Source organism: Hyperoodon ampullatus (genome assembly GCF_949752795.1).
Source record: "Hyperoodon ampullatus genome assembly, chromosome: 11".
In the NCBI taxonomy this organism is placed as follows: domain Eukaryota; kingdom Metazoa; phylum Chordata; class Mammalia; order Artiodactyla; family Ziphiidae; genus Hyperoodon; species Hyperoodon ampullatus.
The window spans coordinates 5583829-5611036 of record NC_136924.1 but is presented as its reverse complement, the minus strand read 5'-3'; the positions used below and the strand labels follow the sequence as shown (position 1 = coordinate 5611036).

The 27208-nt window shown below is 35.3% G+C and overlaps 1 protein-coding gene across 1 annotated transcript in view; it reads right to left on the bottom strand.

Annotated features, from left to right (window-relative positions):
• The window catches only part of SYT1 (synaptotagmin 1), a gene marked incomplete at both ends in the record, with an annotated part of 529961 nt that extends 503686 nt beyond the window's left edge, over positions 1–26275 (bottom strand). Inside the window, one exon of the mRNA XM_079715966.1 lies at positions 26254–26275. The remainder of the gene's footprint in view (positions 1–26253) is intronic.
• Between the last annotated feature and the right edge of the window lie 933 nt (positions 26276–27208).

The window sequence follows — 27208 nt, the reverse complement described above, 5'->3', positions numbered from 1 at the left end:
TTTTATTTTTCAAATGAAAATGCCATAGTTCAAACCACCAAATGTGTTTTCTTAGAGTCTGTTTATTATGTGGGAAGTACACAAATGCCAACTCTTTAGTAATTGCTAAAACTAACATTATTTTACATTAAGCACTTAGAATAAATATTACATCAAAGGATTTTTTATTGTTTTACTTACCACATTGATTACTTAATCCTCTAATCCTAAATGTCATAAAGTAGTTTTACAAAGAAACATTTTTTGTCTTTTCTCATTTTGTATTTCAAAATGATCCTATAGCCTGAAATAATCAAATCTGTTATGAATAATTCATGTCAGTACATATTTATTTTCACAGTATTTTATGGGATGCTATGGAAACCTAAAATTTTTACTTAAATAATCATAATTCTAAGAACTAACTCATGAGTTTTTACTATTGTCCAAGCTTTCTAATAAGCACTTAATATTAATCATCTCATTTACTCCTGACAACAAGTCTATGAGGAGAATACTATTATTTTGATGCCCATTTGATAGTGAGGGACTGAGTCCCAGAGGGAGCAAGAGAATGAGTGAATTGCCTGGTGTCATACAACTAGGAAGTCATGAGGCTTGGGAGTGAGTCTCCAAGAGTCTATTAGGCCAGAGCCAATTGTTACTAGACTATGTGGGTGGTGAAAAGCAAGAAGAACCATACACAAGCCATAAATCAAAACTAACACTGAAAATAAATAGGCTCAAAGTTCTATAAACAAATCAGAACACTGGCATAGAAGAAGAGGTATGTGGAATAGGCTCTGAATGCTAGGTAGGATTCTAACAAGTAGGGATGAAGGGGAGAGAGATCTAGGCAGAGGGAAATCATATAGGAGCAGTTCCAGGCATTGAGTTTCCTGACACTTATACAATTCTGAGGGCCCTTTTGAAGAAAAAAAATCACAAAAGCAATAGCAATACAAAGTTAGGTGGAAAGGACAGAGTTATCTCACTAATTATGGTTAAAATATTTTATTTTTACAAATTTTACGAACAAAACATATCCACTGCTAGCCTCCCTATTCCCCCCTGGATCTCGGAAGGGTCTGTGTGCACGAGAGACCTGAAAACTGAGATCTGAAGGAGAAACATAGAGGACATTTTACTATGTATCATTTTTGTATCACTACGTTGGTGATGACAGAAATGGGCATCCACATGGTATGCATTTAAACTCATTTCTAATTTATTAACTTAATGCATCATAGTTTTTGTTTATCTGTTTGTTTTGATTATCTATATAACAGGAGATAAATCCAGTCTTTAACTACTTTAAGGTTAGGTTTAGTTTCACTTCAGAGAAGTTTGTTTTCTGCAACATATCATCATCCACTGGTCAAGTTACAGAAGAAATCATAGTATCAATATATTAAATTTTATTCAGGTAGAAGGCTAAATATTTTTGACTCAACTTTTCTATAATATCCCCTTTTAAAAGCTTGGATTTCATGAGTATCAAAATTATCAGTCTTTTTATTTTTCAGGTATTCAGTGAATGTTGGTACTTAGATTTGCTTCCTCTTCAATAAAATGAAGAGGAATGTATGTACCTACATGACCTGGCTTTGAAAATTATGCTTAGTATTGAAAACAAACCTTGCAAACTTTAAAAAAGTTTAATTTAGAAATATGTATAGTATTCTATTCAGAAATAATGTTATTGGTCTAGATGCTAACAACTTTACTGTCAGTGTTAATCTATAAGTTTTGATAAATTAGCCAATGGAAAGTCAAAAAAATTAAGGCAAGAATCATTATTAGTAAATTGAAAGAAGTAACCTGTCATTAACTATTAATCACACTTGCTTTTGATGTTGCAACTGCCTGCGAATAATGTGGAATGGTTTCCATTTGTATGCTCATGCTCGGTGCGCTCATATTGGCTGCAGTCATGGCGGGCATCCATTTGTCTGCACAGTCCTCATAGAGCTTGGTAACCATTTTTGATGGCAAAGGTCATCAGCAGAATAACCTTGTTAGGCAACTAAGTTACTAGGGAACACAAATCATAATAAGAGCATCACAATGATACTTATATGGACTATTTTTTCAATTTTAGAATTTGACTTTGTTTCTTCTCAAAGTGATTTTCTCAAACTAAGATTCATATGTAGTTATCTTTAAAATATTGCAGAATTCTCAAAAATAACTTTCATCCTAATTGTTATATATATTTGTCATCAAATTCTTTTCCTTGGTATAATTTTTGGAGAGAAAATATGTTACTAAATCAAATATGCATTTGTATCATACAAATACCAAATACGCTTGATTCATTAGCACTAAGACTATAAAGAATATACATCAAGAGAAATAGAATGGAAAACTGCCAATATATAAAATTATTATTATTAACCTGTTTGTAGTTTTCTTAGACTTTTACCTCTTGATTATTTGTCACACATAGGAGGATTTATTTGAACAATTCTCAGCACTTGAGCTTAACATCACTGGCTTTGTGAATCTAAGAAGACACACACGAAATGACATGCATTTGAGGTTGGTTTATTTTGGTACCCACTATCTAGGTTTTAAAGAGTGGAAAGACTTCTTAATGGATATCCCTAAAGGAGTGATCTATGACCTTCCTCCTGGGCACAATTCAAATTGTCACAGGTTTCTGGTGATAATACCGACAAAGTTTCCTTTTATCCTACATGTTCTGAGATATCTCATAAGTTTTACACATTAAAAAGCGGTCAAAAATGCCTCCTTACATATATAAGTAAATTCCAATTAACTGTCATTTCATGGTGGATACTTTACAATTCAGCAACAGTTAGAACTTCTGTTAGTTATCTTGACAAATTTGTTCCAGATCTATTGCCCTTTGAATATTAGAAACTATTCAGTCTTTTAACTTCCTTTTATAAAATGCAGCCCTAGAAGGCAGCTATGTTAACATGGAAAGCTGGGTATAGAGCAGACATTTTGAGTTAATGCTCAGGTCAGGTATTGACTAGTTTCCTATTCCTGACCAAGTCTGTTTCCTTATCTGCAAAATGAAGATGATGATACATAATAGTGTTAGTAAATGAGATAAAGTATGTGAAAATACTTTGTATGTACAGTGTAAATTACAATGTATGTGAGTGTTGATTACGTGCCATTCTCTCCTAAAATCTTGCCTGTGTTTTAAAAATAGCTATACGTAAAGAGCCCATTTTGTGCCTAATGACCTGACGGATGAAAAACACAACAAAGCAAGCAAACAAAAAAAACAGGAATAGGAAACCTGATCCAGCCAGCAAAAAGATTTTGGTTAAGGTGGAAAGAAAGTAACATATGTATACGTGAAAAATCAGCACGGTTAATTCTACATAAATCCACACAGAAGATATAGTATAAAACAGGGTACTATCTACATACCTAAAATCTAGAAGTATTCATGTCAGGAGCATGTATAGTTCTTATTTAGAAACACTCTAGCTGATTGTTTCTCAGTTGAGCCTTGAAGGTAGGACAATATTTACACTGATGGAAAGGAAAAAGAGTCTGACTCTGGATAGGAGATCCGAGGCAATGGAAATGTTAGTGAGTGGGGAATGAAGATGAAAAATATGGTATAAGGAGAAGATGAGGAAAGTTTTCTGGGAAGAAGGGATCAATTTTGGGAAGAATGAGTGACTTGGAGGATGAAAGACTGATTGCAATTGAGACACTGCAAAGTTTGGAAGGGAAGGGAAAGAAAAGGAGGATGAAGATGACGTGAGTTGAAGGAAGAAGAGGGTCATGAGCGGTCCAGTTTAAGATACTTAATTTTGAGATAGTACTGTGATATTCGAGTACAGATGTCTACACTCTTAAGCCACGAAATTTGAACTTTTTTTTCCTTCTCATTGGATAAAACAGAAGCTTAGAAACAAAATGCACTGGATATATTTAAGAAAACTAAAATATTCAGTCTAGGTCAGTGTAAGCTGCTATAATATAATTTACTATTGAAGAACTGTACCTCATGTCTTTGTGAAATGGACCACAGTGTCTTTCTTAATGACATATCATGCTGATCATTGTTATTTTACAGAAAAAAATCTTGAGGAATATTTAAGGTTTTCAGAATCTGAATGTTTTTAAATCTAAGAAGATTAGCTAAAAGATGATCTGTCATGAATATTTTTACTATTCAACATTTTAAACCATGGCAATTATTAATATATCATGTACTCAACAACACTTTTATTTATAAACAAATATAATTCAAGGAGGCTCTTCATTATCTTGCCAGACACTCTAATCAATACTACTAATTCCAAGGACTTGTTCACTCTTTTCCCTCAGGTTGGAAGTCCCATAAAACTTCAAATAACTTATTTCTAAACCCAGATGAAGTCCCAATTTATTTCTAAGTGATTTTTCTCTTCTTACCTATTGTACTATATACTCTTCACCTTTATTTTTATACTGTCATTTACCTGTTAATTTCACCTGCATTGTAAGCTCCTCAACCAGAGGAATGTGTTTTATGCATTTTTGCCTCTGTTGAGGGTGAATCTTGATCTTTTTGGCATCTTCACCCTTTGACAATCTGATGACCTTATTCCCCAGAAAAAACATACCTGCAAACATGCACACCACGTTTTCCACATAATTTCAAGGAAAATATTCTGAAACCCTTGAGGCAACATGGATGCCAAGATAAGATATCCTAATTGAATTAGTATTTAACAAACATCCCTGGACAAAGTAGGAATTCAATATATGCTTTTCAACAGATTAACTACAGGTAACCAACTCATTTTTTATTGGTTTAACAAGATTAACTGGACCAGGCACTCGGGGAGAACTGCGGCAGAAAACTGATCACCGTCAGCTCAAGGAGGGGACAGAATGGGAGATTTAGGAAAAAAGAAAAGCGTTGCCCTTAGGTATTAACCTGGCTACAGCGGTTTTTTTCTAGCAAGGATTTATTACCAAGTACACATTTCTTATAGAGAAGTAGGTAGTAAATCTGCGGATGCGGGAAACCTCAGAATACAAGATGAGCCTTAAAGAACCTTGTGCTCCGAAGTAAAAATAGAAGTGACAGTGAGAAGGAGGAAGGAGGAGGATATTCTGGGATGCAAATCACAGCCTTGGTTTCCTGATAAAGCATGACTCAGAAGCTACCAAAGATATGAACCAATCACCAGGCAGAGGTATACTGAACAATGTAAAGTGAAGAAGAGTTCAGAAGGTAAATGCAAAAAGTGATCTCCGAAGCGTTTCAAGAGTGAACAACTCCAACAAAATTAGTAAGAATAATAATAGCAATTATAGATATAATTATCATTTATTGAACATTTCTTTGTGTCAAAGAATCACTAATATGATTTTGCCATACTAATCACTTTACATGCATTATTATTAAGTTGAGTGTTTTATTATCTCAGCAGCTTGAATATGTTTATTAAACCTTACTTACACCTACTTTACAGTCAGATATGTAGTCTTCTACATACAAGGGCAATACGTAATCTTTGTAAATCATAAAAGTTGAAACAAAAACCCTCTATTTGGGTGTGGAAAAAAGGGAACACTCTTGCACTGCTGGTGGGAATGTGAATTGGTACAGCCACTATGGAGAACGGTATGGAGGTTCCTTAAAAAACTACAAATAGAACTACCATATGACCCAGCAATCCCACTACTGGGCATATACCCTGAGAAAACCATAATTCAAAAAGAGACATGTACCAAAATGTTCATAGCAGCCGTATTTACAATAGCCCGGAGATGGAAACAACCTAGGTGTCCATCATCGGATGAATGGGTAAAGAAGATGTGGCACATATATACAATGGAATATTACTCAGCCATAAAAAGAAACGAAATTGAGCTATTTGTAATGAGGTGGATGGACCTAGAGCCTGGCATACAGAGTGAAGTAAGTCAGAAAGAGAAAGACAAATACTGTATGCTGACACATATATATGGAATTTAAGAAAAAAAAATGTCATGAAGAACATAGGGGTAAGACAGGAATAAAGACACAGACCTACTAGAGAATGGACTTGAGGATATGGGGAGGGGGAAGGGTAAGCTGTGACAAAGTGAAAGAGAGGCATGGACATATATACACTACCAAACGTAAGGTAGATAGCTAGCGGGAAGCAGCCGCATAGCACAGGGAGATCAGCTTGGTGCTTTGTGACCGCCTGGAGGCGTGGGATAGGGAGGGTGGGAGGGAGACGCAAAAGGGAGGGGATATGGGAACATATGTATATGTATAACTGATTAAATTTGTTATAAAGCAAAAAAAAAAAAAAAGAATTGGATACTCTTGGAAAATCTTATTTTTAACTACGCTTGAGTGTGGACTTTATGCTTGAGTGTGTGAGAACATGAAGACATACTGTACTTATTGGCTCATTAAGCAAAATATTTTAGTTGAAAAGGGATTTGCAAATATTGCATGAGGTGTTAGTATTTAAACTTACAAATCCCTAAAAAAAAAAAAACCCTCTATTTAAAAAAATGATTTAAAAATACTTTTATATTGGAAATTGCACTAATTTATACTTTTTATTACTACTACTAATGATACTAATTAATTTTTCATATGTAGTAAGTTTGATTACTAACTATAATCTCAACATAACTTAGTTTAAATACTCTACTAATAATAATTTGTGGGGGGGTAAAATTTAAGCATGCCTCTTTGGAAATAAAATTTAGTTAATTTTAAATATTCCATCCAAAAAGGTAAGCTTTTTCTCAATAAGCCAAGAATATCACATTTGGGATACATAATCAGTGCTCTCAAGCAAGCAATAATGTACTTCTCCTAATGAAAGTTCTAGATATTGAAATTATGTTTTAGCATCTTAGGGGAAAGCACATACTTCATTCAATTAGTAAACTTTTATTGAATATCAACTATGTGTGAGATATTGTTTGGGATATAAAGATAATTAAGATATCTTCTTAACTATCAAGGAGCTTATATTGTAATAGGGAAGGGAAATAATGTACACAAACAACTATTTTATAAGGGTATAAAGTACAAGTGTCATTGAAGATACCTCAATTCCACCCTTTGGCATTCCCAGACCACACGACTAAATAGCATTTATAGATCATGAAGTCTTGTTGAAAGACTTAAACTTAAATAGCTTATATCTGTTTATCCACCATGTCTTTTATTTAAATATTCATTTTCTCCACTTAAGCCAAAAATAATATACTGTTTTGTATTTTTCCCTTAAAGTATTTTGTGGGTCTTTCTTAGCTTTTTAAGTATATTATAGTCTCCTTTTAAAAAAGCCTTTAAAAAAATCTAGAATATCTGGCTGAATGTTCATCTCATAGTAAGCAAGCAAAGGAAAAATATTTGCTGATGGTGTACTGAAACATCAGGAGTAGGTACTGACTAAAACACAGATCATCTCAGCTATAAGGGTTATAAATATCTTTTAATTCTGAATTTGTTGCTACGAATTTGACTATGATAAGCACTATTTGGATGATGGCTAATTTTAGAGAATTATATCAAATGTCTTCTAAGTCTCAAAATCGGCCTTCAGTAGGGTGGGTATCATTTGGAATGTTGATATTGATTTATTTTTGTTTAAAATGAAATTAAATGTAAAATATTGAAAAGCAAAAGCATTCTGTCTAGAAAAAATTTTCTTCAAAAGCAATGCCAATCCAGGTATCTTATGGAAGATGGCTTTTAGAACTCATTGCACTCACTCTATATTCATGAACCCTTAATGCTTCTCTTCCTCTAATGTTTGAGAGTGCATTAGTAAGTCTTTCAAGCATAGAAAGAATAAAAAAAGATTTTCTCTGCCACTTTCCCAGATGCCTTGAAGTTAGACCAACTTTTATCTGCTTGCCTCAAAATAAAGATGGCTGGGAAATGCATGTATAAAATGTTCAAACAAACAAACAAACAAAAAAACAGCGTTATGATAACCTTCTATGATGGAAATTAAACCCATTGCTTTCATAAACATTCTGTGGTAACGTATTCCTGAGCTTTCCACTGCTCTCTTAATGTACTTAAAGGCCACAAAATCTAGGAAACAGAGAGAGAAGGTGCAGGCAATTTCATTTCAAATATAAACCTACAAAGAGCATATTTTCCCCTTGCTTCCACCCTTAACCCACTCAGTCTATTCTAGCAAAAAACATTCTATTCAAAATGATCATTAAAAATCTAAGTTGGAACATGTTACCCTTATGCTCAAAACCTTCCAATGGTTTTTCCATCTCATTCAGCATAAAAGCCAAAGTTGACCCAGCGCTCTACACCATCTGCCCTCATCTTACCTCTCTGAAATAATCTTTTGGTGCTTTCTCAGCCTGTTTCACCTGGACCACAATTGCCTCCTTTTCTTTCCTTGAATCACCAGGCATGGTCCCACCTCTTACCAAAGCTTAATCCCTCACCTCCTTCAGATCTGTGCTCAATTATGACCTTCACTGAGGACCCTATTTAAAAATGCATTCTGCCTTCATTTTCCCCCACCCACCACAACCTGGCACTCTCTGCTCTCTCTACTTGTTTTTTTATCTTGACTATTTTGATAGTACTTACCAAGATAAAACATACGACCAACAAATCCCTCTCTTCCTTCCTCCCTCCCACTCTCCTTTCTTTCTTTTCTCCACTTAACTTCTTTTCTACCCCCCCAAAAGATAAGCTCTTGGAGGGCTGAAAGTTATTGATACTGAATAATTTTGAACTAATGCTCAGAGGTTTTTCAATTAATGAAAGAATAAATAATCTAGATTCTATTGGCTTTAAAGCACCCTCCTCTCACCCCCATGAAACTGAGTCCCAGCTATAACACCTAACAGCTATGTGAGTGTAAGCAGATAGCATCATTTCTCTGACCCTTAGCTTTCTCATTTCCAAAATGGTCATAATATTGGTACACACCTCACAAAGAGTTTGAAGTAGTATTAAATGAGTAAATACTTAGAATAGCAACTGGCATGTAATTAAAGCTCTCTACATGGAAGCTACTATTATTAAATCAACATATTCTGTAAAGACCCCTAAAAACTTCATATTCCTTCAAATATTTTCCATATCCTTTCTGTTGTAAAGTACTTGTCATGCACCCAAAACAGGCAAGATCATTCTTAATGTTTTACATTTTGAAATATTTTAAAATCCTTCAGATTAACATATTGCAGCCCCCAAACAAAGACATAATAAACGTGATTATAAAATGTTATTTATAAGTGTCTGAACATTAAAAATACTACAGAAGATTATGCTCTCTAATGATAATTACTCATTTTAAACAAGATATTATAATATCTGTTGACAGATACTTTGCAATATGAGAAAAGTAAAACTTTATAAAAATCCTTAAATATGATCAAATCTATAAAATCATTTAATATATCTAATGTGAATTGTCACAATCACAAATTATACCAGAAAATACTTAAAATTATAAAACTGATTTAGCTTAAAGTTAAACTGAATCACTTGCAATTAACATATTTTATAGAATTAGTTCATTTTACATTAACCAAAAGTGTTAGCTATAACTCTTACTAACATGTAAAATATATTATGTACATTATGAAATAATTGTAGTTTGTATGAAATAAAATATTATCCAACATAAATAAAACTGTATAACTTAAAATGTACAGAGCATTGTGTATATAATGGAACATTAATTTTAAATGTGATGAATGGTTGCATACAGAGATAATATTTCTGCTAGGGGATATAAGAGGTTATTAACAATGGTTGCCTTTGGGGAGACAACAAGTGGTTTGAAAGAAGACTTACTTTTCAATTCACATATTTTTGGATTATTTTAATATTATAAATATTCTTAGGGAATACTTTTTCATTTAAAAATCAAGTTAATACTATATATAAAATAGATAAACAACAAGGTCCTACTGTATAGCACAGGCAACTATATTCAACATCCTGTAATAAACCATAATGGAAAATAATATGAAAAAGAAATATGTATATATATGTATAACTAAATCACTTTGTTTTTGTATACCAGAAAGTAACACAACATTGTAAATCAACCATACTTCAATTAAAAAAAAATCAAGTTAAAATATTTCTTTAAAAACATTGCTCTTTACTAGCAATAAACCATAATTTTCTAAAAAACACCAGTTTCCAATGTAGAATATTAAACATATATTTAAAATCCATACAGAAAGAATTTTTTTTTGCTTAGTAATAGAATTCTTCTGTGCTTTGAATGCAAAGGATATTTATGATAAAATTGAGGAAATGGTTAAAAACAGAGAAGGAAGAAAAGGTGGAGAAGAGATGAAAGAGAAAAAGTAAAGCAAAAGATTGATTATCTATTCAAAGATAGTTAGCATTGACCCAAATAATCCAAAATAGTGGCCCCATTAAAGTGGAACTGGAATAAATTATTATATGTTTTTACTCTTAATTATCTATACATTTAAATTAGCACACATTCATTTGCAACTTATTAGTGAGCTACTGGGATGATTTATTCTAGAGAAGTAAAGGCTGATTAAAGAAAGTAAGTCATATTTCACCTTGGATGAAATGAGTCAACTATAACTAATTCCAGTTCATGAAGATTCATTACCAAGGCTAAACATTAAGTTTGAAGAAAAATAGAAACGCGTGAGAAACAAATGAATAAAACATCAACAAGGATGATTCATCCAGCAATGTCCACCAAAGATTTTTAAGTTCCTACTTAGTAAAGTGCTAAGCACAGCTAGGTCAGTTGACATTGAAGATATAATTGGAAACAATATGATAAACATTAATCTTCATTGCTATACTTTTATAACAATGAATTACTATTTGAACTAAAGTACAGAAATATACACATAAATATAAGAGATTTCTTAACACAGTCAATCTCAGAGATTTTTCAGTCTCAGTAATCAGAGTAATCTCAGTAGTCAGAGATTTTAAAGCATCACATCAGCCTGTATTTCTTTATAAGTCTCGCTATTTTATCTTTAGCTAGATTTATTTTTCACTGCATTTTTTCAAGTATTTTCTGAAAGTGTGTTTTCGCACCCAGAGGATGTAAGATCAGAGTGTTCCCATTACAAAGAAAAGAAACAAACAAGAAAAAAACTCTATGATGGCATGATTTGGAAGAAACATGTTCTCAAAATAACTGGAAAAAATCCTAAGGTTAAAATTTAGCAATATATAAAGCACTGTTCTATATCCCACTGAAGATTTCCTTCAATTAAATTTCGTTTCATCAGTATCCTCACCTGTAAGATTTGAATTTATAAATACATTTCTTCTTTAAAAGCAGCTAACTATTCAACATCTTCAAACTTATACTCAGGGTTTCCCAAACCATAAAAAAGTTTCAATTACTGTTCAAATCCCTTTCTACCACACGGTGATTGCCAATTCTTGACAATTCTGCAGTAATTTTGAAAAGTGACATATTCATACTCATAATATGGAAAAACTGAACATTTACTCTTGTATATAAAGAATAAACATTTATTTTTAAAAAGCTGGCCATACTTTATTGCTGAGTTTACATCATTAGTGTCTGCCAATAGTAAATACAGTCCACAGTAACCCAAGCATAGGGAGTAGCATGTACTAGGGCCCTGAAGCAGGAAGGAGTTTGGAATATTAAAACTTGACAGAAGGCCAATGTGACCTGAGCATGAGAATGAGAGAAACAATATGAGAAATTAGGCTGGTGAGTAGGAGGTGCCAGATAATGCATGCACTTGAAAGTCAAAGTAAGAACAGTAGAATTGAGAAGGCAAGGTTGGTTTGATTATGGTGTGGCAATGGAGATAAAGAAAAATCATGAGATTTAAAAGATATTTATAAACTAAAAATAATAAAGATATCATATATTTTAGACTTGGGGTTAAGAATGAGAGACATGAAAACAAAGATGACTCCCAGGTTTCTAGATAACACAACTAGATGGATGATGGAATCATTCATTAGGATCAAAGACACTGAAAGTTCAGTTTTTCCGTGGTAAATACGAGGTGTCTTTGAGACATCCAAATAGATTTGTTAAATTGACAGTTGTATTATATGTCAGCACTCCTAGTACGACAGAAATGACTTAGTTCATCCACCAAATTTACCAGGAGTGCTGGCATTCTTAATAAAATACATATCCCGTGTTTGAGATTCAGGTTAAAAAAAAGAGAGAGAGAGAAGATTTCATTAAAGAATGAACTAAGCTTCTTTCATGACAATAGAAAGGTCTCAGAGTGCAGCCCGTGCATCACCTCCTCTGTGAAGCCGTAGCTGTCTTGACTAACTGATCATTCACTCTCATGTGCTTTCAAAAAGCTTTCACTTTTCTGTTGCAGCTAATAAAAGAGGCTTCAAGAACTTGGCAATATCCTCTCCTTTCAAGGCCTAAGTTGGGGTGGAGGGTGTTATACTTCCGATGCCCTTGTAGTTACAGGCCACGTTGATTGGATCTAGCAAATGGTCTGTGACCAGAAACTGTATATGCCTCTTATAGGGTCAAAGTAGTTAATTTTCTCACTGGATGGTGAGAAACTGTCCAGCGCTTCCCTCCCAACTGAAATGAATCCTTAATGTCATTGTATCATTAATGCCGTTATGTTGAGATGACAGTGTTATAAGTCATTGAAGCTCTCAACATTCTGGGTCCCTGAATGACTTCAAATCAGAAGGTCTTCTGCCAACCTTCCCCCGAAATACACACATACTTTTCCATAATGGTTACATAGTATAAGCAAGAAATAAGGCTTAGATGTTTAGGCCACTGAGGTTTTCCTATTGTTTGTTACCATAGCATTTCCTACCCTATACTGATTATTTCACAGCTCACATCTGAATATATTATCACTACTTATGATGTCTCTCTTAACTGAACTACACTCTTCTATAAGTGGTTGACAGTGCCTGAGAGTTTGTACTCTTAAATATTTTTGAGCAGCTTGATGAATGACTGAAAGATTGAGGACATAATCTCCGCCTTATCCACTATCATGAGAAAACTCACATGGATAGTAGGAAAGCCAAAGAAGCATTACTGTGCTGAGCCACTTGAATGTCTATTACCTTGCAGAGATATATCATGATCAATTACAGATCCTCTCCGGTTAGCACAGAAAGGTATCAGAGAGATCATATTGTAAAATCACCATATCATAAACTTAGTGACAGATTGAGAGTTTTTATATTATTTGCTTGTTTTTATATCTGAATACAAAACTCTAAATATTTATGCTTAGTCTTCATCATCTGTTGGTTCCATAGACTAGTTCTGTATTCACTACTTTAAAGAAACAGAAATAATCTCCTATCACATCTCTGTATTTTCCTCTAGTCTGTAAAAAAGTTTATTTTAACTAATGGCTATTAACTGAATTCCTCAGAAGGTAGCAGACCAACATAAATCTGCTTGTTTGAGAATGACCAGTAACAGCATTGGTGCCAGATTCATTGTGGGTTTAAAAAAAATACAGTGTAAGTTCACACAAAATCACCTGTATGTGAATACAGCAAGAGCATCTTGGTCTGGGAATTCTATTAACTTGTCAGCCATTTACAGTATGATGATACTTTATGTTCCAAATAAGCCACTGCAAGTTCCTGTATATCCATTATATACTTATATATGCTTAATGGGATCTTAAATATACTATACTTTTTTGAAATTGATAATACTTTTTTAGGAAACTGTTTTTAAAACTACAGATTGTTATCCATTGGTATGCTGTTACATTAACTTTGTTGGTCATGACCAGTAATTTTTTTAATGAATTAGGTAAAAAAGAGAATTGAAAAGGAGGTATCAGAATACAACACCAGTAAGAAATACTTCATAGAACTTTTGTTCATATAGTGTGTATGTGTGTTTGAAAGCATACTGTGTTTGGATGTCATTCAAAAACATTAGAAAATATAGAGTTAGTGGATTCATTCACTCTTTCAATAAACATTCTATGGAATGCTCTCTTCCTAATGTTTGTCAGGCACTGCAGAGTCAAAAGATGATAAAAAAAATATACATACATCATTGCAAAATCCTGAAAAACTTGCACTTAGTGGAGTGATCACATAATTTAAAAATCCAAATATACTATATATGCAAGTATATATATATATATATATATATATATATATATATATATATATATATACAGATGTAGAAAAACATAAGATATTTAGGATACAAAAGAGCCTGATTTCCACAGATAAGGAAAAGTTTATCACTTACTGACAAAAATGGTCCATTATAACACTCTTGCTATATTCACATATAGATGATTTTGTGTGAATTCAGCAAAGAATACTCCCTTTACAAAATATGTTATTATCAGCATATAATGTCTATAGGAGTCTTAGGGGAAAAAAGAGGGCCATTTAAGATTGACACTGTAATTATTACTTCATTACTGCTGCAGCATAGGGAGTGGTACTGCAGTACCACTCGCAATGTTAATATGCCTCTGTGAGCACCTAGTTTACTATCACAGAGTGACCTAGGTAGACTTGGGTTACTGAGTTCTTGAAACCAGGATATGAAACCAGATAGAGGAAAAATAATTTCCGGTTAATGCTCTGAGACCTGTGCTGTCTAAATGATAATCGACACAAAATGATTTGTTTCATTATGTTTTCAGTGTTTATTTACTTTTGTTTCAAAATCTAAATTTGAATTTTGTTGGATATAATCAAACATACACTCAAAAGGAAATTAAATTGAGGGAAAAAAACCAGGGTGTTCACTTAAATTTTGAGAAACAATAAAATTGAGGGTAGGCTGTGTGTTCAATTCCCTTAGAACTGAGGGCAAAGGAGAAAGGTTATTAAGATTTAACAAAAGATATACGGAAAGTGTCTAAGGAATCTATGTCATAAAAGAAAAGAAGTTACCTTTCTAGAGAAAATGGAAGATAAAAATATATGCCTGTAAATCACCTGAGAGTGCATTTTGAAAGTCAGGGTGGAAATAGTATGTATTCCATGACTGTAATCATAAAATGTGTAAGCATGATTACATAGACTGGAAATGTATTACACAGAAATAAGATACTACACATATTTAAATAATGTTGAGGTGACGTGATCGTCTTGTTTGGAAAATTTCCTTAATAATGTTTGTAGTTTGCTTTTAGTTAAAATATTACCACAGGGTTACACTCATGAAGCCAGCATCTTTACAACTTCAGCTACATTTGCTTTTTTCTCTTCTGTAAGTAGAACAAACTCACCCCCACTGCCAAGCTTCTGCACTTAGGATTTCTGCTGTCTACTGTGCTCTTCCCCTGATGTTTACATAGCCGGATCCTTGTCCTTTCATGCCTCAAATTACATAGCCTTGGTTGACCAGAGTCCTTGATTTTACTGTTTTATTAGGTTGTTTTATTATGTAGTAGCATTTCTCACTATTTGAAAACTACCTTAGTTATCTTTTGTTGTTATTTTTAACTATTTTGTCTCCTTCCCTAGAATGCCAGCTTCCTAAAAGCAAGGAACTTATCTACTACATTTGCTTCTATATTCCCAGCACTAAAATAGCACCTGGCATATAACAGGCACGCCCTGGTGCTTACGGAGGAAGTGCATTATTCCTAAATAATTCCCTTTCAGTTCGGGGTATAGCAAGGAAAAATGTATAGTGTTTTTGTGCAAATTTATTTTATTGTATCTGTAGCAATACATAGGTAGTTAGGGTAATCATAAAATAAAACTCTATAAACTCCTGAAAATAACCAGCCTTACTCAAAACCAACAAAAATGTGAGGTATTGACATATACACAGGTAGCCTTGTACATATCTTTAGTTGGCAGTTCTCAGACCTACTGAGCTCTGAATCTAAGAATCCTCAAATCCTATAAGTATTTTCCCACTGCATTAAAAAAGAGGAGGCCAAAGCAATAAGGCAACGACCCAACTAGAGTTAAATGACACTCAACTCAGCCCTCAGCCCCTGATAGGCAGCCTTTTCACACTTCTATAGTCATACTAGTTGTTTAATTATTGACTACATCCACACCTGTTTGTCAATGACATTGCTTCAAGCCTTCTCAGGGCCACTCCTTTCTACATCCTCAACTACTATGGACCTTCCCCTAGAATTCCCTGGATCTTACCCCATCAACTAAGGGGTTAGTGCCAGGAAAAATAAGGGCCCTCCAGGGGCCTGCTCCAGCATTAATGCCAGCAGGCATCCTCTCGACCGGTCAGTGCCCATACCTTATGAGCTAGGCATTTGTTGTTTTGCCTGCTCTAAATCTAATCATTTCCCTTCTTTTAACAGCAGAACTCTCCTTCTATGTAGCTGAGTGATGCTTTGTACAACTCTCAGATCCAGGGATGACACAAGGCTCAGCTTAGAAAAATATGGTATTTCACAGCCTTCACCATAGTGATGAGTCTGGGGCAAGTGACTCAAGTTGTTCCAGTCAAGATTATCCTAGAAATTTTTGGAAAAAAAGATGCTCTCTTTACCTGGAGATTTCTTATGTAAGCCTGTTCCCTGGGAACATTCTTACCACTGTAAAGAAAGAGCCTGATTCTAAATAAAGCAATGGCAGGGAAAAGTAAAATTAAGGAGGTAGGGATGGGTGGGAGGGTGGGGGGCGATAGGCCTGGTCTTGATCATATAGCTTGATTCCCTATTTCCAGCTATGATGAAATCCAGAATATTCCTGGATTTTATGGTAACATGAGCTCTAAAATCCCTTTTCTCTCTAAACCATTTTGAGTTAGGTGGCATTTTGGAAAGTGAAAGAGTTCCTGACTAATAAAAAAAGGGGGCAAGAGTGGTCAGATCTGCCATTTATTAACAGAGTACCAGACAATTTGCAAACATTATTATGTTTCCATTCCTGGTGAAATGAAGCTTTTAGTAGTGAAATATATTACTGAAGCTCACCATGCCAGAGTAGGTCTTTACACCCAGAGCTATGAGACTCAAGTTTCAATCTTTTAGCACATTGCCATGATGGTCATATTGACTCAAACTATGAAGTACAGTTTGCTTATGACTCTTCAATTTCTTTTGATCACTTCTATCTGTTTGCTTCCAACTGTTCTGCATCTTCTACCCCTGAGGAGTTTAGTGTTTATGACTTCTTATGGTTGAGTGTTGGCTCTAGAAATAGACTGCTTGGGTTTGAATCCAATTCCCTCTACATAAGAGTTGTATGACCTTGGCAAGTTACTCTTCCACATTTTTCTCATCTAAAAATTATAGAAAAATTAGTACCAGTCTCAAAAAATTCTTGGGAATATTAAATGGAATCATAGTAAGAACACGAGAATATGATTAACTTGTGTTTGTCCAAAAATCCCCATAAATACCTGTCTTCTTTTCTGATTAATCTTGCATTCTTTCTATAAGCCTTTTCCAATTAAAACTTCTGTTTCCTTCTATCAGATCAGCTAGAAAGTCAATTATGATAATCCACATTGCAATGTGTATACCTATTGGCAATCATTTCCAAATGTGTTTGATTCTTAACATAAAGAATTGCCAATTGATGGATTTCACATTAGGGCTGGAAAATAATTGGGGCTTGAATATGTTCCCTGCTTAGCCCTTTCTATCTTGAAATAGGAGAGAAGAAGCACCAGTAGATTCAACAACTTCCATTAACGTCAGGTTCTGGAAACAGTGAGAAGTTTTATGTGTAAGTACCAATGAGAAAAATAATGAGAGATGAGGTTGGAAAGCTTCTAGTAAAGCTACAACATTCATTTTCTCATCACATCTCTGGGTACTCTAGGAAGTGGCTTATGACTCTGTAGTTTCCAAATAAGGAAACAAATGAGGTAACATCTAATACCACAGTGATACAGCAATGACTAAAGGCCAACTGAGCCTAGTGACTCAGGATTGGTGAATTGTCTTATGGATTAGAGAACTGTTCCTTGAATAATTTTAAAATACAATTTATTCCAAAGTTAGAGTCACAGAAGTAATGACAGTATATTAAATTGTCCTTCTCTTTTCAATGGGAAGAATAACAACTGTATATCCAATATTCAGTGAAGATGTTAGATTTTTGTTTTTATTTTTGATAAGAAATAGCAAACTAGTTCTTATATAGCGAGGAAGTTTAAAAATATACTTGATTTTTTTCTTGATTAACTGCTGAGGCAGTATGATTCAGCAGGTGAAAATTATAAAAGGCTTCCTAAGTGTGTAATTACAGCCAGGTGACTTAACTTCTGAGTCTCCTTTATTGTATCTATAAAATGGAGAATCTCTCCATTATCAAAATCAAATAAGGCAACATAATATTTTTTAAATCCAGTGAGATATAACTGTTGTGAAACAATGATGTAAAAGTTACCACTGGAAGAACAAAACAGAGAAAAAAAGGTGCCTAAAAGTACATGCTGTTTGGAATTTTAAACATTATTGTTTTATCTCTCTTCAATCAATTTTGTTCTAAAAATTACCAGTGGGCTAGTCTTTACATGTAAGTCCTTAAAAACATTCAAATCATGGCACATTCCATTTAAGTGTGCCAACTACTTAAACAAATTAAGAGGATGCTCCCTTATTTATCTATACAAACCTTTTGTGAAACTAACCTGAAATGTATACAAACTAAGAGTGAATTTCTTGGTTATTGACAAAAAATAAATTCAGCATGTGGAGATTAGTATGGGGCCTAGAGTACCAAGCTCCCAGTGATTCTAGGGGAAGGTGATTCGTTAGGAGATGAATAAGAAAGAAAAAAAAGAAGGAAGGAAGAAGAAGGCAGAAAAAAAGAGATGAGAAAGGAACAAAATGGTGGGGAAGGAAGAGAATGCAAGAGAATTGCTATATCACGCTCTTAGCTGGAGAGCTGAACAAATCTCTTCTACTCTGGCAGTGAGTAGTAACACACTCCAAGACATACGGGTCTAAAAGTCCAGAAGTCAGAGAAATCAAACTGTTGCTATGTGTTCAATATCTAAATGATGAAACAGATTCTCAAAGGCTAACAACTTGTCTACTCCACTCTGTCCTGAAGGAGACGGTTCTCTCCTATCATTAATATTCATTTTGTGGTATCTAGGAATGGTCCCAAAAGTATCTATGATTCCACAGGAAAAAAGCAAAACAAAACTGGAAACTTGCATATGAAGTACTTTTTTCCTCCCACAATTTAAAAGCAGGGTGGTGTTGGAGAATTTAGGAATATGTTGGCTTTTTGTTGAAATGTCACTTTCTTGAATTATTAAACTCAACTATATCTCAAGGTGATTGTTTGGCATTTTAAATTTAATACTATAATAAAAACACGAAAAATAGGTAAATTACTTGTACAGTCATGTTGTTAGCTAAGCTTTCAACATAAGAATTTCCTGTACACAGACAGATAAAACTCAAGCATTTTTAGGCATATAATGGTCTGGTTTATAGATATTTATATATAAAACTTTTAGTGGCCTTGGATTCTGAACATTGGCTAAAACAGGATAGTGATGTTATTCTATTTATAAAAAGACGCTAGTGCTCTAGAAATATGCTCTAAGGCCCAATGGTTCACTTTATTCATTCCTCAAATCTGATAAAAATGCTAGGGATTAGGCAGAAAGCCAGCCGTGTAAACAAGGATCTGGCAGACACTCCAAGTCAGACAGAGATTCAGAGCTTTGCTACCTTGCCTTTCTCCTGAGAAACCGTGTCAACTTTTCTTAATAATCTTGCTAACGCAGAGCCTGCTTGCTAGAGGAGCTTAGCTAGGCCTTAGTAACCTGTGTTATATCATTGGTCCTTATTTCAAAAGCCATTAAGTCATTTGTCTAAAAAAAATTTGTTACTGACTTTCTCCACAAAAATAAGCAGCTGCCATATTTCATAGGTGGAGAACAAGGACCTATTCGCTGTTTATAATACATAGAATGCTGGGGGGCGGAACATCACCAGGAAAAAATATACTTAATCGACTCTTTCTCCTTCGCAAGGAAAGAGCAAACAATTCCAAATTGACATTTTAGTGAGTGTAGTCTGCTGCTGTGATGCTATATTGTTGTGTACACTTAGTTACATTCACATAAAATTATGCCTGAAAAAAGATGAGTAATAATCCATCCTAAAAGCAACCCTATGTGATGCTTCACAATAATATCCAGAGATTCTGTAGATGTACAAACCAGTTCTCAATTATCTGTGATGAGCACGATGAGGTATGTAAATGTTTAAGGGTCTCCATAACAAGACACAGGTGGATCTTGGAAGTATTAAAGCCAAGCGAAGTATTTGAAATTATTTTAAATAATTATCTCAGTTTTGTCCACTGGTGCTAATAAGTTAAAAAGTTATACGGATTCACGGTTTAACAATCTCACCTTTTGCTTGGATCACTTGTGAGTAATCAAAAGAAATTCCATGAAAGAAAAACTATTTTATCAATTATCTAAATCTTATATAAGATTCAACATCACATTTGAAGAGTGTTAACACAAAGTTTGTTACAGCTGAGTATGTTCTGTCTGAGTATTTCTGTGTGCTTTTGCCTTCACGTTGACGAAAATATGGCAATAAATCTCAAAGTAGCAATTCCTAAATTCAGTTATCTGCTTTGAGCTAGAGTAGGGCCTGGGCTGATATACAAGGAGACTGGCCCGGAAGGGAGATGGGCCTCAGGTCAAAACAGGAGGCTGTCCCCTGGAGGCCACACCCAAGGAACTGTGCCCAGAGGTGTGAGGTGGGTTTGCCTGCTCTCCTCTTCATTTGCTTGCGACAGAAAAGTTGGCTGTAGTCTGGGAGGGTGTAGGAGGAAGACAAGAGATAGTCTCATTTAAACAACTGCAGCATCAGAAGTTCTCATATTTAAGTAACGCTCCGATTCTATTTGTGTTTAAGTGCCTATGTGTATTTTATCCTTGATTAGCTAGGTGAAGGATTTAGAAGGAAAAGGAAAACATTCATCTATTGCAGGAAACACTTAACTTTTTTTAATTATAAGCAAAACTACATTGAGCAAATAGAGAAACAACAGGTTTAATGAGAAGAGGCAAGACCAAGGTTCAGTACCATCCACAGCTGGATTTGATTAAATGGCTATTTCGACCAAAATTCCTTCTTGACTGAGGCACTTAGCTAACTGTCTTAGGCGCAGTTTTGAGGGCTGCTGTAGGGGGGTTGTAATCCAGTATTTCCAATGAAATGTTGTCTGACAGGGCTGCTAGGAAATGGTATTTTAAGCAAATTATTTCAGAAACCACATTATTTCACCAGATTCTCATACTAGCTGAGAAAGGCCATTCTCAATCTACATGGAAAATTTCCAGCTCCCATTTTGTACAGACAGCTAAAATATAGAAGGCGTTTATTATCTTCATAAGCTTTCCAATTTTCCAGAGCTCCTCTTCAACAAAATGACTCCCTATGTGTATAACAAATATGTTCAACATACTACATGTGAGACCAGTATAGGAACGATCGGTATCTTTTCTTTTTATCTCCACAATAGCAGTAACCAAAAATGATGAACTCTGACCTCCTCTCATTTACATTACTGGTAAGTTATGGAAACCAGTGTGCCACATCCCTTCCAAGCACTGAGTGTATTTGTAGAGACAAAACAAACCCAAAGAGAATCAGAATTAGTTCTAAACAACTAGAAGTTGTGGTTTAACTAAATACAATTATAGAAATTACAGAAACATTTTTTAATCTGCTTTGCATTTTTCAAAGACAGCAGAATACTTCTAACACAGTCATAAATGTGCTATTGTTATGCTAACCTAGGTTTCAGTTTGTCAGTTTGTTTTAGAACTCTTTTAAATATTGTTTTTAGATTTAGAAAGTGGATATTTTAAAAGGAGGCTTCTTTGCAATAGGACCTCTATAATTATTTTTAAAACTGCGGAAATAACATCCCCAGTGCTTACTCCTTCTATAACATAGCAATGATTTCACGTTGTACGCTTTAAAATAAGAGCTTTTCTTTTTTAAACAATATAGCAAAGGTTGAAGTTTTATTCATATATAGCAAGAAAGGACTGGGTGCTCTCTTATTTCCAATAGATAGCATGACTATACTTGCAATATTATTTAAAATACGTTTCTTTTATACTAACACATGAGTAGAACGATGTTCATATGTCCTGCTAGCACAGTTCATCTTATAGTCAATATAAAAGTGGCTCTTCAAGAACTCTCCTAAAATGACAGAGAAGCTAAAGGAAAAACACTGTTTTCTTCAGATTGGAAAGGTTAAATTCCTTCCTGCTTTAAAAAAATGGCCACACTGAATGGAGAGATTTGAATCAAATTTATAAAACTATTAGGAAAAATGTTGATCCCTCCTAAAGGAATTATTTAAGATACCAATCTAAACCCCCTTACCTGAAAAAGCAATGATAATCATGTCGATTATGTAAAAGATTAAGAAAAAGTTTATCTTTATGCAAATGTTGAAAAAAACACTGAAGAAATCTTAGAAAGATAGAAACTTTAATGCCCTGTTATGTCCAAATCATGTAAAAATGCGATTTCAGTTTGTTACCTGTATATAAAAGTGCATCTTGCACTGAAAGGTGTTTTTTTTTTTTAAATACATGATTCATATAAAAATCACTTCTTCCCTAAGCCACAGAAGGGCTGTATAAATGAAAAGATCTAGACCCCTATTAATTTTGCCTCTGAGTACTCCTGGTCTTTTCAACCAAAGAAATATTAAAAGCATCCCCAAGACATTGTCATCTTTCTTTAAATGGTACTTTTTACAGGAGTACTCCCTAGTTTCAGCAGATTACATGCTGCTGTCTATTCGTCTCAAATCCTTTTAGAAAATGTTACATAATATGTATATATATGTACACACGTACACATATATATATACACACATACGTATATATATATATATCCTCAAATGTTAGTTGAAATTATTTTTTAGACTGCCATATACTTTATCCCTATTTAAATAGCTTTGATCAATTTCGATGGCAAACAAATTCAGTTAGAAAGCATATCATATATTAAACCTTTGATACGGATGTATTTATGAAAAGAAAATCATTAAAAATTATTTTAAATCACAAGTGTTTCAGGTATTTCATTTTAGAAAGCATTAGTTTTTAGCAAAACACTTGTAAAACCCACACCTATGTTATTCTAATGCCGGAAAGTCTAACCTTGGTCTTGGTTTTCTGTGATAGTGACCAAATTTGCTCCATTATGTAATCAAACTGTTTACTTTTACTTTCCCTTCCCCAAATCATTTAATCACTACCATTAGGAAAAGAATTACGATGTTCCAATTTGGAGTTAATGGTATCTCTTCCTAGCTATTACACAAACTGGAAATCCTAAGAGGTATAAGTATTTCAGGCTCACATAATTGTCTGTGTTAAGTGTGAGTTTTTTAAGATTAGATGACTGTAAAAATCTGTTTTGGGAATTCACCATAAATTGATTTAGTATACTGAACTCAAAAGAATGAATTGATATTATGTCCATGGTGTCATTAGGCAAACAGGAAGTTCGAGTTAGCTTTTAGATCTAACACATTCTGTGTTTTATTTATTAATCATCCAGTTCATTTTGCAAGTACAATTAAGAGAAGCTACTATATTCTAGTTTTATTTTCAGTTAGCACCAAGTCTAATGTGCAAATCTTGTACATACCATGCTAACCATTTTCATATTTCTGAATTAGAACTCTCTGACAATTTGACCAGACAGAATAACTAATATTCTCCATTATGAAATAAAGTTCAAAACTACTCTGTAACAACATCTCTATCATGTGGTATTTTATGAAATTAGCATTTTAGGATTTCCTCTGTAGGGTAGCAACCTTTAGTTCTGATAAAAATACATTAAAGTCTAATTACCATATTTGCTCTAAAACATTAATAAGATTTACTAAGATATTCTTTTAAAAGGAGAAGAGATGAAGGTTGTATGAAACTGTTACACTAGAATATTTTGTGGAATGACAGGGTAATAATTTCCCATAATATATCATTTAAAGTCTCACTTTAATCCACTCAATATATATTGGAATTAGTTCTGACTTCCGGTATATAAAGGCTTCATTTTTTTGTATGTGAAAAACTCAATACTCATATGCATGTCTTTTACATGTCATTGTTATAATTAGCATTTGTTAAGAGTCCTGAACATAAATGTCACAAACCAAGACCAAACTTTTACCCTTCCTAAGACAGTGGAGAAATAAGCAAGTAAAATCTTTCGCTCGCAGTGAAAAGCAGTTGGTTTCCTTTTTCTACATCTTTTCATGTCTAAACTTGTTAATTCAGTTGTACACACATAAGGCAATTAAACGATTGGCCTTTTGTCCTTATAACCAAAAGGTGGCACCTCTAAAAATAAGTTTTAGCTTTCAACAGAGATACTACATTAAAAAGAAAAAAAAAAAAAGGCATTTAAATGTCAAAGGCCTAGAAAGAAGATCTTGTTTTTGTGACTCGAGGTAATTCTACTCAGATAGGAAAGATAAGTGTCTCAAATGGAAAATGGTTTAGAAAATAACATATATTATGTTGATGGTAAATGAAAGCAGCTCTTCTTTCGGTCAGTGTATAAACTTGTCCACTGAAGATATGTGGTGAAAAAAATACTTTCTGGGGTACATAGATTAGTGTGGAAGATCAGGCAGAGTTGAGAAAGAAGGCTCCCTTTTCTTATCCGAAGTGGACACGTAGAAAAAAAAAAAATGTAAGACTTGGCATTTCCCCTGATAAATCAAAGGAAAAGATTTATCTGGACACTAACATCTGCTGATTTCTCTGCACTCATGTAGGATCCACTTGGGATGCTTTCCCATTACATTCAGCTAAGCACTTCTCTCTATCTCCTCCCATCTGACGGTCATCACTTAGCTGAATAATAGGAAAGGAAAGCTTATACCATTGACGATGGAATTAGAAATTTCTGAGGCTGCTGTCAAGGATCTGTCCAACAAGTCCCTTTCACTTGACCTATCATGCAGGCAGCCAGGGCACATAGTTGTTTTGATACCTTTCTCTGTATTATAATAAGACATGAAAGTAAAAGCATTTTCCCCTTCAAGATTTTTTAATTTGATGCTATCTTCCCACCATTACTTTCTAAACTTTGTTCCAGTACAAGAGGACTCTTGGCCAACTGAGCTTCCATGCGCCTTCTAAATCGAGTACTGAAATTGTATAAGCATCATGTTTACATCTATTAAATATACTTATTAAAAGAAAATAAGGCAAGGCATGAATTCTATATCTGCGCAACAAAACGCAAACAGCAGAAAGGTAGAATGAAATCACAATTCATATGCAAATGCAGTTTTAACACAAAAGTTAAATGTTTGCATTATTTCAGAAGGTTAATATTCAAGAAAGTCAAAATCACTATGTACACAAAGCTAACTAGATTAGTTTTCTCAAAGTAGAAATCCAAGCCTCCTAATAATACTGGTGTCACTAACAAATGTTTTGAAACTTTACTTTTTTTTTTTTTTTTTTTTGCCCCTCAACATAAAGGCCATGCCAAAGAACCTCAGGAAAGTAATAATGTTTTTAAAATGTTTTCTCCACTCGAGAAACCTCTCCAAGTTCAGACATTACCAGTGATGGGTAAGACCAAATAGTCAGCCCCGCAGGACAGATGGAACCAGGAAAAGTCAGATGGTGGGCACTTAAAAGCAACAGCAATTAAGCAATTGAAAGTGGGTTGGATCGGTGGTTTATTTTTGTTCCATTTGAAGGAATCTAGTGAGAGACACAGCCCCTTGCAAGCAGAAGATCAAGTCAAACTTGCTTCCCCTCTCTGGCAGCTGGGGCTGCATGGCTTGCCTACTTCCTTTATTCAGCTTAATTGCTTTTGGTACTCTAATTTTCTATCTTGTATTCTATCTTGTTCTTTTTCCCCTGGGCAGAAAGAAATCTTTCTCCTTTCATCACTACACCCCTTTCCTCTGAGAAAAGGCAATCCTTTCCAGGAGGAGAAGGAAACCCTGTGAGTGCTTTGGATGGGAGGAGGGAGAAGATGAGAGATTTGAAAGGGGTTGGGTGGGGGGAGGTGAAGGATAGAGACTGGGGGTGGGGGGCGGAGGAGAGGAAATGAAAGAGGGAAAGAAGAAGATGGGGGACGACCAACATCATCAACTCCAGGCTCTAAATCACGGGCGCTGTGCAAAGTGCTTCTCCAGGAGAGGCACATGTGGTCTCATTACATCGCTCACAATAGGCCACCCGGGGCTCCCTGCCCAGGTCTCAGTCTCCCACCGCCAAAACCTAAGTGTACCGAGAACAAAATCTTATGGACGGATGCAAGCAAACAGGCACCGCTGAGGTTGCCGTGCCGCCAGTCCCGCTGTCTTACCTGGAGGGAGAACCGGGAGGTGGTGCCGGGCTCCGTCCCTACTGCTTCCGCGTGCGGACCGGTGCACACACGTCCTCTCGCTGCCTCTGCTCTTGGAGGGGCAGCCTGCAACACAAAAGGGGTGTGTGGGTGTGGGTGTGTGGGAGGTTCTCCAGGGCCACCAGCTGGTCCCAGCCGGCCGCCCCCACCCTACACACACCCCTTCGGGCACTGAGCCCCCGTCTCAGTGGAGCACCACCCTGGGGGGGGGGGGCTTGCCCCGGGCGCAGTCTCAAGTTGCCGCTGCCAAGCGCTGCTGCCGCCGCTGCAGAAAGAAGAGGTGGAAAGACACTGGGGGCAGTACTCGGTCTAGAGCATCCCCACACTGCAGCTTCTCCAGGAATCCCTCCAGTGAGGAGGCGGCCGCCCATCAGCTCCCAGCCCCGGCCGCCTGATTGGTTCCACCTGGGGTACGCTACGCCGAGGAGCCAATCCTGGCGCACTAATAATAGGTGGATCCGCTCAGCCAACAGCGCCCATCTCAGTTCTGTTAGTGTCTCTCCATCCCCACAGCGGACAGGGACCTGAGGAGGGGGATGTTGAGAAGGGTTGGGGATGGGGGGAACTACGAGGGATACAGATGCCAAGGAGACGTAATCAAGGGCACCAGATAAACCCTCTGGGTAGTCGCAGGAATGCCCCGCGACCTGTGCAGCAAGCTGTAAGCACATGAGAGGGAGACTGCATAATACAAAGCTATTTTTTTCTTTCTTTCTTTCTTTCTTTCTTTTTTTTTTTTTTTACTTTCAATCAAAACCTGCCCTGATACTGAGCATGCCCGGACTGCAACAGCACCCTTGGAGTTCGGATGTGTGTGGGTTTGCAGGCTGTGGGGTTTTGAAAATGTGGGAGCCGGGAAGGAGAGGCAGAAGTTTGTCTTTGGCCATTTGACCCGCTGGAGTTGTGAAAGCAAAGC